The following is an 18,231-nucleotide window of genomic DNA, read 5'->3' as shown; positions in this document are numbered from 1 at the left end:
ACGAAATAATAAAATAGTTAATAATGAACAGCATTACCTCCTGATCCGGAAAGTGTCCAAAGCTCTTAGTTTTTCTTCAAAGGAAACGCAGTACTTATATAACAAACCTCCTGAGTCCTTTCTGTGAATTGCCTGCAGCAGTTTTTTGTTTAAGTCAACATTGGTTCATAGTCCGACTTGTGTTGTATTTGGCAGATGAGTGCGAAATGCAACAGTTTTATTTAGAACAGTGCGGATTTTTGGATTAGTTTTTAAAAGTTCATACATCATTTATACTCCTTGTAAGAAACCTGATTACAAGTAATTTAATAAACATCCTTCTCTAATAAACACTGTCGTGGAGGCAGAAAATAAGCGTGCTTACCCCCCACCCCCCCACACACTTGCTAGAGCTAAAAGAAAAAAGAAAATACTTGAATTTGTAATTAATTCAAGTAGGGTGAAACACTTTATATATATATATATATATATATATATATATATATATATATATATATATATATATATATATATATATATATATATATATATATATATATATATATATATAAGTGAAAAATGTATACAATGCACTTTTCAGATGTTTTTTCCAGCAAAATTAAAGCAGAATTGCATTTTCTATCATACAATATTTTCCATGAACGTTTCAGCAGAGTATTACAGGTCTCTGTAACTTGCATTTGGGATTTTAAAGTGAAAAACGAGTGCTTTAATTAAATTAAGAGAATATAAAAGGTGTGTATTGTATGGCATGCAAAGTACATGAAACATTTCGTGTGGGAGACAACAAAATTCCGAGCAAGAATAAATATTTAAAAATGACACTAACGAATAATTTATTTCAACTCTTGTGTATTTAGAAGGAGATGGATGACACCTACTAGACTTACTGTACTTTTAGAATTCCAGTGATTAATCGCGTAGGTCTCGTATATTGGGAACAAATAAGAATGTGCGTGGGATGAAAAATTAACGCAACTGGAACGGTTCAGTGAGTAAAGTCGAGACGTTCTTTGATAACAGAATCTGTTTGGTAAATAACGTACGGCAGGATTGTTTCAGTTTACAGATTTACAGATGAGATGACAAAAGAAGCTGCAAATATTTGCATTGCTAACTAAGAATAGCATGGTGAAAGGAAAGAAATAATTAGACATCACAATTATGATGAAGATCTGGTATCACATATTATTATATGTGATACCAGATCGTGCTAATGTACATTTACTTCGATATCCTAAACCAATCAGGAATTAACCCTAACGGTAGTATGCAAACTGCAAATATAACGAATGACGGAACTTAGAAGCAAATAATTAATTTTTAAATAAATGAAATATTAAAATATTGTTTGTTTTCATGGTTGCCATAATGTCAACATATTTTTTCCATTTTTAATTATTTCATTCTCTGTTTGGAAAGTGTCCTAATCCCCAGCCATTATCCAAAAACACACACTTGTTTAAACAGAAGAAGAAACTCTGCTAAGAGTAGACAGTCCCTCCCCCCCCACCAATTAGTTGTTTTATAGTACAGTTACAGTTAGGTTGGTGTTTGAGATATTTCAAAAGATATTTACATTTGTCAGCGTTTATATACTTTTTTTTGCTAAATCATAAACAGGTTGGTTTTTTAAGAAATCAGATTCAGTTACTCTGCTAACAGGGCTGGGTTAAAGTCAACATATCTCATTGTTTCCCGTGCCATAATCAGAGCCAACCAGACAAGAAAATTTTCCCTGGAATTCACAGCTCAACAATTTATAAAAATGCAGTCTTGTATCAATTAATTCATGCATTGGTTTTGAAGATACAGTTTATATATATTCTTAAGTTGGACTGAGTACCTAAATTAGCATTTTACCCTGCGCGCAATCAGCAACAGAACAGTGCAAATTCGGAACCCTAAAGCCATCATTTATGAATGCTTAAAACAAACTCTTTGTTTTCATAGTTAGGTTGCTATCAAGTTTTTCCATTCAACCTCACAGTTTACATACCATGTAAACTATGGGGTTGGTTTACCGCTCTTTGAGAGGAATATCTAGCTCTCACTCCTTTCTTAATTTCATTCATTCTCAACTTTCATGGATGCCCTCTCGTCTTATCGCCACCCTACATAAAATAAAATAGTATCCTGTATGATACTTTCAGAAATTTTCAGGTCTCTATCATATCACCCCTCTTACTGTAGTCCTCAAATTCTCAATCTCCCTTTATAATCTACATTCCATAGTCCATCTTTAACACTCTCATTTGCATCCTTGCACAGTATCTGCATCACTTCGGAAACAAGGTGAACAAATTTGTGCACAGTAGCTCAGATGAGGTCGTGCCAGTGTTCGTTTCGTCATTGCAATCATCCCCTTAGATATATTCGCAGTTTTTGCTACATGACCCCCTGAGCTTCAACTTCCTATCTAGTAACACTCCGAGGACCCTATTCTGGTTACTTTCTTCTAGCATAATCCTGCCAATATAATACGTCATTGGAAATCTCATTACACCAAAGCTCATCACCAACATTGAACTGATGGCCATTTTCACATGTCCACAGTTCCGGCTTATTCAAATCATTCGGCAAGTACTGCATGATTTGCATTCCTGATTTCCTGATTTCCTGATTTGCTGATGATGCAAAGATAGGCAGGGTGCCTATCGTTGCATCATCAGCAAATAGCTGTATATCATCTATTAAATCCTTCCCAGTATCATTAATGCAAAGAATGAATAACGGTGGACCAAGTACTGATTCTTGGGTGCACAACTAGTTACCTTAAATCTTGTGGGCTTTCATCCGCCATACCACGTTTTCGATGTCTGTCACTCAACCATCCATCCTATTATCCAATCTAGTAATTTATAAGCCAATCCCATATACTTCAATGTATGCAACAGCCTTCCATAATGAATCCTGTCAAAATTCTAAAAGCCATAAAGTAACATTGTATATGCATTTTTCTTGTCTAACTCAACCGTTGCATTATTATAAAATGTAAGCATGATACTCAAGCATGACCTTCCCTTAGTAAACGAATGACATTCGCTGCAAAACATCATCATCATCAAATTCCTGGCATGTACCCTCAAGGAGTGTACAGGATATGATAGTACTACATGAAAAATTTACATCATTACCAATTTCCTACCTACAATTTTCCTCCAAATCAGTCTGTTACTTGTCAAGACTCCAAAATTATCAGATCTTATATTTCTATCGTCTAAGGTACTTTGTACCGTATCAATCCACCTATATCTTGGTCTTCCTCTGGGTCGTTTTCCTGCCAACCTGGCAGAGAACACTTGTTTTGCTAATCTTTCCTCTCCCATTCTGTTTAAGTGACCATACCACCTGAGATTAGCTCTGCTAACGCATTCCTGGATGCTGCAATGTCAAGTTCTTTCCTAATATCCTCGTTTTTATATGATATTGCCATTGATGCCATTTGTTCACGCCTATAATCTTTCTCAGGACTCTCATATCTGCGGTCGCTAGTCTTTGGTCAAGTGTTTTACTTCTGACCCAGCTCTCAGATCCATAAGTTAAAATTGGTTTGAACACAGTCTTGTATACAGCTAATTTAGTATTCCGACTAATTTCTCTCTTATTCCATATGGATTTATTTAATTGACTTCCTACCATACCAGCTTTGTTGATTCTGTTGTCTATTTCCATATTTAATTTACCATCTTCATTAAAAATCGTGCCTAAGTAGCTGAAATGTTTTACTTGTTCCACAGGTTCTCCGTTCACAACACAGTTGACATTTTCAACGATTTTACCTATTTTCATTGTCTTTGCCTTTTTATTGCTGACCTTCATACCATATATATTACAACAGTTATTCAATTTAGTCAGGGAATCTTGCAACAAACTTGTAGCAGATTTATTTAGAAGTATAACATCGTCGGCATAAAGCAAAGAGCTAACATTAACATCTCCAACTCTGATATCATGTTTAATACCACTTTCCTCCATAATGTGATCCATATAGATAATGAATAACAGAGGGGATAATACTGACACCAGTTTTAACATTAGACCATCTTCCTGTACTTCATTCATTTCTAACTGCTGATTTATAACTGAAATAATGATTAATATTGCTTGATATAATGTCCATTGACACCACATAATTGTAGCGTATTGAATAGCTTCTCTCTTGGTACCTTGTCATATGCCTTTTCCAGATCGACAAAACTTAAATACTGATCTTTGTTATATTTCCATGCTTTCTCAACTATTTGTCATAAAGTGAAGATCTGATCCTGACAGCCTCTGTTTGGCCTGAATCCAGCTTGTTCTTCACCAAGCTTTTCTTCCACAATTCTTCTCAACCGTTTCTCAAGTATACTTGCATAAATCTTGCCAGGAACACTGAGTAGGGAAATACCCCTGTAATTCTCACTTTCAGTTTTATTTCCCTTTTTTGTATATGGGTACTATGAGAGCTCTACTCCAATCATCAGGAAATCGTAACTTTATCCAGGCCTTCTGAACTATACACCCACTGTAAGACTTTTATACCACCATACTTCAGCATTTCTGGTCGAATATCATCTAATCCTGCTGCCTTTCTACATTTCAAGCCTTTGATGGCTTTTTATACTTCAAGTATGGATATGTATTCTTGACTGTATGCCTGTTGAGTGATTTTTTACCACTGTGCTATCTCTGCTTGTTTCATTTAGCAATTTTTCGAAGTAATTACTCCATAATAAGCGCCTCCGTAGCGCAATTGGAAGAACGACGGTACATTGCGCCCTTCGATTGGAATAGGCCTAAGTTCGATTCTCGTCGCGACGGGAGGAATCTTTATCTGGTCGATTTCAATCGATGGTGAGTTAGCCGATATCATACGGAGGTAGCAGGGTTTTTTCTCCAGGAAACTCGAGTTTTTCATCCCGCATACATACAAATCGGCCCTTCAGAACACACGCAATTTACAGACAAAAATTACTAGTTGTGGTGGTGTTGGAGGTGGGCGGTAGATGGCGTTGATTCGTAGTAGAGGTAAGGTGTAGAGACAGTTGAAGATGTCCTCCCGCGATGAGTCTTCGGACTCCTTGGAGGTATCAGGAATAATAATAATAATAATAATAATACTTCAAGGATATCTTTTTCTTCCGTTTTCTTGTCACCTTTATCATCTATGACTCCTTTTACAGCACTCTTTCCTCCCTTTCTAAGCTTCTTCAACAATCTCCAGAATATCTTACCACCTTCTTGATATTTATTTTCTGCAAAACATAGATTATCGTTCAACTCATTTTTGTATACGATCTCTTACCAACCTTTCTAAAATCTTCATTTCAACTCCAGAGGCAGTAATAGGCCGATAATCAGACATATCAGTCTTAGCACCACCTTTGTGCAATGGGATATTCATACATTCTTTCCACGCCTGTGGAATTTTTCCTGAGCTGGCTGCTGATGCAATATCGGATTATGTTGCTATAATTAGAAGAATAAACGTAGTGGAAGTGAAATGAATATCTAGTTTCATTAAGCAAGAGATTGTGTGCGTAAGAATGACAGCCGCTATGAAAATTATACGGAAAAGCCAAATGGGTTGCGACTGTTTTAAGGAAAGATAAGTGTGACTAGGAAAAGTAACTGGCTAACGCAACCAAAAATAATTCTCTTGGTATGCTGCAAGTAAAAGAAAGAATGAACGTGAAAGAACTCTGGTTAATGTGTATAATATTCGGGTGAAAGATGCAGAAGAAATTGTTTTTCTAATGAGTGTCCATTTTGCAAAGTTTCAACCTAGCGTATGCGACACTGAACTCATCGTTATTTCTATACTAGAGGAAAAACTCAGATGTATGAGACGAGGGTACTAGAGCTGTTGCACAAACTGAATATGAATTCAGCAGTAGGGTTTGATAGTACGGATGCTAAAAGACTGTTCAGTTGAACTGGCTATATAATCTGAGTCTCGTATGTAAATTTTGTTTGTTACTGATAAATAATTAAACATCGCACCAAAACGTCTTCGCCTCGGCGTTATATCTTTACTTATAAGAGTATAGCAAATGTTCATTATTATTTATACCCAGAGGCAAACAATATTTGCACTTCGAAAAGTTTGAAAATGAATCATAGTTTACTACGAATTTTCTTAATCTTCAGCCTACTTCAAATGTAACCTTCGAAGAGCCCGTATATTAGTCTTTTATTATTAGTTTGGATTAAGGTTGTCACCAGGCCTTACGATCAGTAAAAAACTGTTGGTTCTCATTAGAGGGGAAAAATCAGAATTACTCCATCAAATCATGCCGGAAAGTTATAGATGTTGTAAGTGAACTTTAAGTGAACCCGAGGTACCTGATGTTGGACCATGCAATATGTAATATACATCTGTAATATTATCTATAGACTTGTCTTCAGATAATATTACAGATGTATATAAACTTCATGTAATATACATCTGTTATGTTATCTGTAGATTGGTCCCTCCTCTTCCTTCCTTGCTTCTTTATTCTCTTCTTGCTCCTTACCCCCAAAGCTATTAGAGTATTCGAGGGCTAGAGGTGAATCTTTCCTATTTTGCTGTGTCATTTCATCTTATGCACTATTGTGAGGCACCAACCCGTCTGACCAGCATGGTGATATAAGGCCAAATACCTCCCCATGAAGACAGTGCAAATGATGAATAAAATATGAAAATTACACACTTGCTCGTCCTTCGGCCATAATAAAAAGGGACGAGTCCTGGACTTAGGCAGAGGGTCTAGGTCGAACAATATGTAATAGTCTCCACTAGCTACAATGAGTCCACCTACAGTGCACAATGATATGATAGAAGGATATTAGTAGGAACATATAACTGCAGATCTCTACGGGATGATGATAGATTGGAAGAACTGATGAAGGAATTGAACATATAAAATGGGACGTTGTGGGCCTTTCAGAGGTAAGAAGGAAAGAAGAAACTTCCATGCGATTAAAAGATGGACATCTACTCTACCACTGTGAACGTGACAGAAACTCAACTGGTGGTGTAGGATTCCTAATAAATAAAACAATCAAGGACAATGTCCTGTTTGTTAATAAAATAACATCAAGAATAGCTGAACTAAGTCTCTTCATAAATAAAAGATATCAACTGAAAATTATAATTATACACGTATATGCCCCAACTATGGACCATCCAGATGAAGAGATAGAAGATTTCTATGAAACATTAGCATCTACATTAAATAATTCTAAAGAATTCTACATAATTATAATGGGTGACTTTAATGCCAAGATTGGAAACAGAGATGACCATCTGAACTCCATCGGTAAATTTGGGTTTGGACAGAGAAATGAAAGAGGAGAAAGACTTGTTGAGTTCGCAGAAGAAAATAATCTCTTTATTATGAACAGCTTTTTAAAGAAGATAATCAACCGAAAATGGACTTGGAGAAGCCCAAATGGACAAACTTACAATGAAATAGACTTCATCCTCTCCAACAGAAGATATATAACAGAAGATATATAATAAATAATAACGAAGTGCTTAATAGATTTAACACAGGAAGTGACCATAGACTAGTAAGGGCAAAAGTATGGATCAACAAAAAATGGGAACGGAATAAGTTCATAAGAAAAATGTCAAATTTAGTGAATCTACAAAACCTCTACCACAATAAAAGCTATTATAGAGAATCACTCGAAAATGAACTACTGTGTTTAAAAAAGTTAAACACAGCTACTAGTATCGATGATGCTAATGAAATATTAACAAAATCTATCTTAAATTGTGCACTAGAAATAGGAGGTGTAAAAAGGAGCCAAAGAGAGGAACAACTAAGACAGGAAATCTTAGATCTTATGAAGAAAATAAGAGATATGAAAAGGGTTTGAATGACACCAATAAAATAGAATGTGCAGAAATTTATAAAACTATACGTAAAAGGATGAAACATGAACTTAGATCATATAATAGTAGGAAAATTAAAGAAACAATAGAAAACAATAGTAATATGAAGGTCATAAGACGAATATTATCAGTTGGAACAAAGGAAATAGCTGCTGTAAGAGGAAAAAATGGTGAACTTATAAAAAATAGAGATGCAATAATCAAAAGAATTCAGGAATTTTATACTGAACTCTATGAAGACAAAGACCGTGACATCCAAGAATCATCTATGGATAACTCGAGTGAGGAAGAACATGATGCCCCTGAGATCTTGAAGATGGAATGGTAGACTTCTTAAAACTGGGAGGAAGCCCTGTCACCAAACAGTTGAGTAAACTCTTCAACAAATGCCTAAAACAGAGAAAAATTCCGAAAAATTGGAACAATTCACTTCTAATATAAATTTTTAAAAAGGGCAATAAGGAAGAAATTAAAAACTACAGACCTATAAGCCTACTCCCCACCATATATAAAGTTTTCACAAAAATTATAAATAATAGAATAAAACCTAAACTAGAGGTAATGCAATCCTGTGAACAAGCTGGATTTAGAAAGAATTACAATACTTTGGACCATATTCACACATTAAGACAGCTCATTGAAAAATCAATTGAATACAATAAACCCTCATGTATGGCCTATATAGACTACGAAAAAGCATTTGATTCAGTTAAAACATCTGCAACACTAAAAGCACTTGAAACCCAGGGAACTGAGAAACCATATATTGAAACACTAAAACATATTTACAATAATGCAACTTCTGTAATTAAATTATATAAAAACAGTGAAAAGTTCCTAATACAAAAAAAAGCATCCGGCAAGGCGACACCATATCTCCCAAATTATTTACAGCTGCACTAGAGGAAGTCTTTAGAAGCCTTGATTGGGAAACAAAAGGAATAAACTTAAATGGAGAAAGGCTGCGTCATCTGAAATTTGCACGTGATATTGTCCTAATAGCAGATAATCTTGAAGATCCGGAAGAAAGGCTAAATTACTAAATGAATCCTCCAGAGAAATTGGATTAAAAATAAATAGAGAAAAAACAAAAATAATGATGAATAAATCCGTAAATCATAGAACTATCAAAGTTGAAAACCATGAAATAGAACAAGTTACTTCATATGTATATTTGGGCCAATTGTTATCCTTTGATTCATCTTGGATGGATGGCTTATGAGAAAATGAGAGACAGACATATTCAGAAGTGACATCCCTATGAGACTAAAAAGGAAAGCTTTCGACCAGTGCATACTTCCTGTCCTAACATACAGAGGAGAGACATGGACTTTAACCGAAGCCTAAACAAAAAACTGAGAACAACACAACACCGCATGGAAAGAAGTATGCTAAAAATAAGAGATAGGAAGACAAATACCTGGATAAGATCTCAAACAGGTGGCATGGATATTGTAAAATACATTAAACAGGCTAAGTGGAAATGGGCTGACCATATTGCCAGATGCAGTGACGGAAGATGGACTAGAAAAACAACAGAGTGGAGACCTATGGATGGAGAAAGACAAAGAGGAAGACCGTGAAGAAGGTGGAGGGATGAACTGGAACAGATTGCAGGAGTGAGATGGATGGGAGAGGTAGAAATTCGAGTGATCTGGAAAATCATGGGGAATGAACCGAAAGTTCACTTTCGGTTCATTCATGGCGAACCAATTGTTCAAAGCAATTATCAGGCGAGTGAAAAACAACCTCAAAATGCACTGATAAAAGCAGATATACCGAGCCTTTGTAGGTCATATCTTCTGAATTTTCAATAGCTTTAGAACACTATCGAATCTTTAAAAGTTTCTAAGTGTACACATTTCGTTTGCCTAGTGGATATAAATTGATTATGGACATTTCATTTCCTTTTTTGAAATTTGTTTTTTAATTCACTTTTTGTTTTGTTTTGAGTCTTTCGAAATTTTTCCGAAAAGCAAACTGTGGTTTTGAAAAAGATGAAGAAAAATTGAAGCCTTGTCTTTTTTAGAACACCTTATCAGACCAGAGAAAAGTGGTTTAAACAACGGAATTCGTAACTTATTTAATTTTCTGTACAGGTATTCACTAGTTTAAAATCAAATCAAGATTAAGGTATTTTCTAAAAATAATATACTTTAGTTTTACTTTTATTTAGTTTTTACTGTAAATCCAATTAACCAATTTCTATCCCTTTCTTATTGTCTATACCTCTGTTTCTACTGGTTTATTTGGTTGGCATTTTGGAATTAAGACAAAACAACTGAGGAGGCTATGAGACTATTGCATTATGTAAATTAATTATAAAATGTCGCGGGTTGTTAAGTTGTGTGCTTGGTATTCCTTGTTTTGCAAATCTGCAGTAACGTTAATAATCTAATGTAATCAGCTCTATTATCATTTTTGTTCAGAGAATGACAAAATGTACATTCAAAATTCTCAACAGTCCTCAGGGATACGTTTTGAAGAATAAGCAATTTTTTTTCATTTCCAAATTAAATCTGCAATTAATGAATGGAGTTTTTCTTGAAAAGACACAAAAACTCCATTTTTGAGATTTTTGAACCTAAAAATAACGTTAGTTCTTTCCATCCTGTGGATGTTGTTGCCTTATCTTAAACCGAATTGATTTCTTTGAAATTTAGCAGTTTATTAGGATTAAATGGCAAGTAGTTTTTTTTAGATTTTCATATTATTTGGATAACTAAAACTGTCATTATTTTCACTCAGTTATGACAACTCATACTTTTTTGTGTTCGGTTGAAAATTGGAACCTTATTACTATTTAATCATATAACGCTGATTAAATTTTGGACTTAATCAGCAAATCAGGACTGCCGGTGTTTCCGTACTGAAATTTTGTGGGAGCATTACCTCAAAGCATTTTATATTTAAAAATTATTTTCTCATTTCATGTTTACAGCTGAAAATGAGCATGTAAAATATTTATTCAACCAAAATACTCATACAGGTCGCACAAAATTACTAACAATTTTCTGAATAGCATTCACCAATAGATTATGGCAAACGCTCCGAAATAGGCCGTGTGGTTGGAAAGACCTGGATTCGAATCCCGTAAGTGATGCGAAGAACCTTTATAAGGGCGTTTCATCTGAAAGTGAGTTATCCGATCGACTAACTTGTCACGGAGTTTGCTTTTCGGGTAACTCGAAAGTAGGTAAACCTGAAGAGGAATATATCCAATTAACAAACATAATATACCTACTTCTTAGCCTTTGTTGTTTCCGCCATAATTTCAAACAACACAACAGCCCACACATTGCAGAACATTGCAAGTCAATTGTTTTTATCCATGTCAAATTGTTATTCAGGTTGTGGTTCACCCACCACGAGTTACATTGATAGCTCACCCAGACTAATGGAAGAGTCAATTTCTGGATAATATGCTCGTTAATTAACGGCATTCCGCCATCTGACGAATTCAAAGTCCAATTACTTTTTTATCAACACAAAAGGGGCAGTAAATCTTTTCGAATTCTGGAAATGGACCCTTTTCCAGAATATCTAACTCCATTATGGGATTCTGAGCTTTGTACAAACAAGAAGGACTGTCATGTGATAAAGAAAGTATAAAGATATATCAGAAGCGAACATTATGACTAGGCTAGCTCAAATGCCTACTCAACTGCTCTAAACACATATTTCTTTATATTTGCTATCTCATTCCCACTCAGGAAATGCTGTAAGCCACTCACTACACATTTGTACCCTAAATGGGTAAAGATTAGATAATCTCAACCCTCTACTCTAGATATCAAAATGGGAATTTTTTAAATCCAGTTTCAGCCTCTGGTAAGCAGGCCAGTGTCTCACACCGAGCAATAAATTCCTCCATCACCTAAAGACGTTAACAGATATCCAGGACTAGTGGAATTCAAAACCCGCACGCATTATTTGGAGCTGAAGCATTATCGACTCACCCAGCAGGCAAACTGGATCTGTAAGTTATTTTCTTGTGTATCTCTTTGAGAGTGTATCGTTCAGATTTAGTAAAAAGAAATAAATTTAATATTTCGCCTTCGACTTAATATCATTAAATCGATGGAGAATGTAGAATATTATTCGATAAAGTATTAAATTGATTTTTATTAAATTATGCTCTGCGTGCCCGATTTACTTCAGAAGTTATATAGCAAATCGCATGTTTAAAAACAAGATTTGCTGTAGCTGTAGCTATCTTATCAATATATCTTGTAGATATAATGTCATGACCTGCACTTCCTCTTATTGTGGACTTTATACCTGGTGCTTTTTTTCATGTAAATTTATAAAGTTAATGTGCTTTGTTCATTGTAAAAGCAAAACTAATAAATCTACTTTCCTTACAAATGCGTTAATATCATGAGAGTAATGCAAAAGAACTACACTTTTTGAATTTCTGTGTTCTATCCTAATCTTCACACTTCAAAAAAAAAAAAAAAAAAGACATTTCATGGAATGCGACATAATTTTTAGCAAAATGGCGTAAGAATCTCATTTTTGCGTTTAAATAGCATAAGAAAGAGTTATACTGAATCATGGTTTAAAAATACTACTCTGGATGATTATTTGTCGCTGAATTCCTAGAGCGAGACAGATATATCGAGCTGATCGTAGTTTTCCACTATCTATAGTGGAAAGACCACCTACGAGTAGAAATATTGCCGTTCCTGGAATACAGAGTAGCTAATATAATGTAAACAACAAGAAACGATGAACTAGCGTCAGTGTGTGGGTGGACCACGTGAAACCCGATGACGTTTATGTATCGATGAATATCAATTAGGTGTGTAAGAGAGGGATTAGGCGGCAGTATGGAGCCGTTATTTAAAATGCCTCATTTCAGTGGAGCCATGGCTGCACGAGTATGCGAAAATAATAGAAAATAGGCCGTAATAAATCGATGGGGAGGGGGGGGGAAGACGATACATTTAGAAAAAAGAAATATAAAGAATGTTTACTTGAGACTCCAAAGACATTTTCTAGAGATGAAAAAATACTTTTGAAACAGGAATTAATGAAAAGCTAACGAGAGAGAGAGAGAGAGAAGGATAGAATCTGTCCATCACGGCTCAGAGTAAAATTTTCTTAAGGGGGACCAGTCGGTGCATCTAAAGTAAAGTTTCATTGACTGCGATCGTGAATTGAACTTATCTCACTGCACTCACTGATGCTCGCCATCGCACTGCAGAATAACTAAGATGTGTGAAATTCAAAGTAACAGTTGTGCGAAAAGGAATTGGCAGTTGAAATTAAGTGGCTTAGGGAGTTTTATCTGTCCTGACTGCTCCATAAATCAAACGCCTACACCGAAAGGGAGTTGAGATTGCCCGCCTCAACCGAGGAAACTGTTTAGCGGTAAAATGCACTGAAGGAACGTCTTGAAGTGTAGCCAAACGTCTACGGATGTGAGAAACAGGTGTCATCGAGATAATAAGTTAGAATTGCCATTATTCGCAGAAGGGGAGAGAACGATGCAATTAAAAAAAAAACCCTGAAATTTAAAAAAAAACCTGAAGCTTGAATCTAAATTTAAATTTCCCAGAGATGGGAAAGCAAAAGTTTCTGTGTAGAATTAGTAACACTGAGCAGTTAAAATTCTCACAGTTTAAATTATTGTACACATAAAAATAATTTATAATTGTGTATTATAAATTATTACACACAGAATTTTGTTTACATGTTTGCATTATATGAATATGTATGTATTCTATTGCTTTGTTCAAAGAATTGGATATCCTTACAGCAAGTGAATGAAAGCACTTGTTGTAAGGATATCCTTAGAACATTGTAAGGAAAGAACTATAAAGAATTAAGATAATTTAATCTCTTCTTTTAGCCAATTTCTTTCCGAAATTCATTCATTTCTTGCCTAAGAAAATTGACAAGAGTAAAAAGAAGTTTGCAGGTGGCTCTTTGCAATATTTTAAAATATTGCAAAGAGCCATCTCAGAATATTTTTTCAGAATATAAAATATTCTGAAAATATACATTGGGATACATTTTTTATTAGACTCCTTTCATGGAATAGGAGATCTTTCAATCATTTTATTTTTTGTACTACTGAATCAAAATCAAAACAAAACAAAACAACAAAAAAAACCCCGAAAAGTTTGCATACAATCAGAAGGTGGAATTAGAACTGGATTTATCTGGATTCCAAAATAAAGAACTTCCTATTTATTCACGATATCAAATTGAAATTCAGAATTCTTCATGTTGCTGCCTGCTATTACAATGTTATGCATTTTAATGAAAGGATAAATTTGTTTCGGTGTATAGAAGTCCTCCACGAAATTGACCGATTTTATGCATTAAGCTAAATGGTTTAATTTATTTCTGTATTCATTCCATGTTTGTAACCATGAAATACATAAATGTTTTTTTTACAATTCATTCTAAATCCCTCATCACAATAAAGCATTATTAATCGGTCTTTTCTTCTTACTTGAGAGAAAAATCATTTGAGAAAATCCCCTTAACGATAAAAACCGAGATAATATTTCGTACTGAACGTTATGGATACCATAAAATAAAATGAATTATTCATGACAAACAACATTTTAGGTATCAAAAATGAATTTTGTTTTTAATACTAACCAGTGCTGTAATAACTTTGACAAGAGAGAGACAGAAATTGTCGATTTTTTCATTTTTCTAGAACTCTCACCGTAATTCCCTTTCCCACGCACTTTGCCTTGTTCTTTGGAATTTATTTGATGCGGTTGATAAGTAAAGGTTATCAAAAAAAAAAAATGTCTTCAAGCAATATGTCTGCTTCCGAATGCAATTAAAATGAATTAAAACTCTTTGACAACCTACGAGCTTTAATGTTCGAAAGGATGCTCACTTATCATTTAAAGTTTGAAATAATTTGAAAAGCACAATATATAACTTTAGATCAGAGATCGACAACATGCGGCTCTTTGAACATGTAACTGCGGCTTTTAACTTTTAGCAGACATGTACGACAAGCGTACTCCACAAACGCTTCTCGGTTTAGTTCGTTTACGCATTGAGAGCAGAGCACACGCTCTGCAAAGTGTCGAAGGTTAGTGTCGTTGAGGCGGTTTCGAATATAAAATTGTTAAAACAAAATAATATCTGTACACGCATAGCGTTTGTGATAGAATTTCTGCGTGCAAATGTTTTCGAATATGAACAATATCAAAAATAAATCAAGAATATGTCTCAACAATGCGAGCCTCTCAGTATGTTTAAAGATGAAAAATATGGCCTACTCGCCTCATGTCGAGAGACTCGCTCAAATAAGTTCAGCAGCAAATCCCACAATTTCGTACATAATTGGTTGTTGAGTTTTTTTTAGTGTTAATAAATAATATTTCACACACACACACACACACACACACACACACACACACACACACACACACACACACACACACACACACACACACACACACACACACACACACACACACACGCGCGCGCGTATTTTTTTTAATGAAACACCTTCCCACTGTTCCATTTCTTAAACCCCTCCCATCCTTCCAAGCTTGAGATAAGATGCTGCTCTTTTAATTTTTTTTTACTTTTTCGAATACCGCTCTTCACAAAAAAAAATAATACATAATGCTGCCGATCCCTGCTTTGATAGTTTATGCCTTAAGATATACATTACAGTAAAAAATGAACTCCGCCTTAGTTGAGTTTGCAGAATTTTTATTATACCTTTCGTTATAATTTTTATTACAATATTAATTCATTATTATATTTCGTCTTATTGCCCTAGCACCATAACAACACACCCTAACACAATTGAGACAGTTTATTTGAATAAAGATAGTAAATTCACCATCCGTTTTGAAAAAATTCCATTCGCTTGTATGATTTTTCCAGATTTGGGTGAAATGTGAATATTCTGGTTCACATCGAACATTTATCATCAACATTAAATGAGCATTGTCGTGTAACTGCAGTGCAAATAAGTATTTTCTTTTAATAAAGATGAGTCTAAAAGAAGGCTATTACTTTATTTTTATTTATACATGTTAATTTCTTACAAGAAATATCCATTATAGTTTTATACTAAAATCAGAACTGCTTTCGAAACTTACTTTCAAAGGCTAACGTTGTTTGTCTGCTTGCTTTTTTTCCTCCTTTTTCTGTTTTTTTCTCATTCTCATTCCAAACCAGCCATCTTTCTTTCATTCTTTTCTTTCATTCTTTGCTACATTAGGCTTTTCCTTTTTCCGGCCTGGATCCATTAGAAAGATATATTGGAATTTCTCCTCTGTCCATTACCATCTTTTGTATTTTTATTTCTGGAAAAAATTTTTTGTTTGTTTATATAACTTATCATTTGTCAGGTGTTGTGGCTAAAAGAGTTTTAATATTTTACGTAAACATTGCTTGAAAAATATTTAATTTGGCTTCCTGTTTTTGTCTATTCTTGTCTCGGATTCAAATAATAATATGACTTTCACTTGCTATTGGAGATCTCTATTTTGGTTTAATTATTATATCTGGGTGATTTTCATATATTATTCAGCCTTTTGAAAGAACTATTTCTTTCAAAGAAATAGTTCTTGCTATATCTTTGTCAATTCCACTGTCAGCGTCATTTAGTTCCCAAGCACGTCAAGTTAGTAACTGCTTATACTATATTGATGAATTTTAATTCCTTTCTGCCAAAGTCCAACATTTCAATTTGCCTTTTACAATGCTTTTGATTTTGCTTGTTTATCGGTGTGTTTTGATGAGATTAAAACTATCATCTGCATGATTGTAGACTTTCCAGCTGTGAGTTTACATTTTAATCTTCTCCTTTTTTCCCCTCAATGCAATTAATAAGAATGTTAAAACGTAGTCCAGACGGTAAGTAATCCTCTCTCACACTAGTATTTACCTCAAACTATTCTGATGTTTGCTGTCCAATAACACAGCTTTTCATTTCTTTATAGTTATTTTATTATTCTAACATATTATTATGACTTAAATAGTCTATAATAATTATATGTGATACCGTTCTATCAGTATTGTCAACTTCTATAAAACTAGGTATAAAGCGGTTTTAATTCTATACTTTGTTCAGGTTTAAAAGTAAATTATGAAGCATTTTCGCCTGTTCTAAAACCAACTTGCCTGTTCATTTGGTTCCTGTATTTTAAAAATTTTATAAAAATATTTTGCAAGCACGGAGAGTCCATCAATTTCCTTTAATTTTCACAATTAATGAGATCTTCTTTCTTCGGAACTATGGTTATCATTGCTTATTTTTACTCTCTGGCTCATTATTAAAGATCACTTACAATTTATTATCAGCAGTTTCTTTAGCTGTCTCAAGCTATTGTGCTGCCATATTACAATTGCCATAGCATTTCTCCCTCTTCGTCTTCTCTATTGCATTCATTATTATTTTATTTTTCTGATATCGATTCTGGTGTTATATTTAAATTCATTTTTTTTACTTTTTATTATGTCAGTTATATAATTTCTGCCTTTGAAATCTCATCCAAGTGCTCTCTCATTCTCTCCACAGTTTTTTCCTTTTCAAAGAGCAGCAAATCATTTTTACGCATTTTATTTCTTCTTTCCTTCTTTTAGGATTCCTTTTCACTTCATGAAATCCACCTGTTTCTTTTCCATACTGTCCGCGTACTTTTTCTACACTCCCTTCCCTGATCTTTTAACGTAATTTTTCTTTCTCTGTGTTTCTTTCTCTTAGTTCATCTCTCAGATGAACTTTTTTAATTCTAAGAGATTTTGAATTTTCAACAAAATGCTATGTTGAATTTTCAACAGCATTTTAATGTTATGTCTTTCGTCTATGAGTTTCCAGCTCTTATTTTATAACCAAACGTTTTCTTTTTTTTGGTACCCAAGAAATCTCTTCTCGTCTCACTCTATTCTACTCTCAAATCTTTCATTCCCTTTCTTTCGTATCGTCTGGACTTTCTTCTTTCGCTTTTCTAGCTTTTTCAGTCTCCAAAATTTGAAACAGATTCCTTATCATACCAGAAAGATAGATTTTCATATCATTCATTCATTTTTATAGACATACTCTATACTTCGTACTTGATTTTTCATTTCTTATTCTTACACCGCTTTCAAATTTAGCTGTCTCAAAGTAATGATCATATCCTCGTCCTGCTTTAATATCCAAGACCAAGGTATTAAAACTAACCATCCTTGATTGCGATGTGATCAATTTGGCTTTTGTTTTTACCATCCGGTTACAACTAGGTGATTTAATGCATTTTTGTTTTTAAATAAGCTTCCTATTAACACTGCTCATTTCACAAAACGCTACCAGTAAATCATTATGCCATGTTTGCTTCGGTACTCTTCCCCCCTTTCTTCAAGATCCATTATGATTTCAA

Source organism: Typopeltis vanoorti, chromosome 21, assembly GCF_054136105.1.
Source record: "Typopeltis vanoorti isolate ZY-2024b chromosome 21, IOZ_Tvanoo_1.0, whole genome shotgun sequence".
Lineage (NCBI taxonomy): Eukaryota > Metazoa > Arthropoda > Arachnida > Uropygi > Thelyphonidae > Typopeltis > Typopeltis vanoorti.
Note: the sequence above shows the minus strand (reverse complement) of the source record.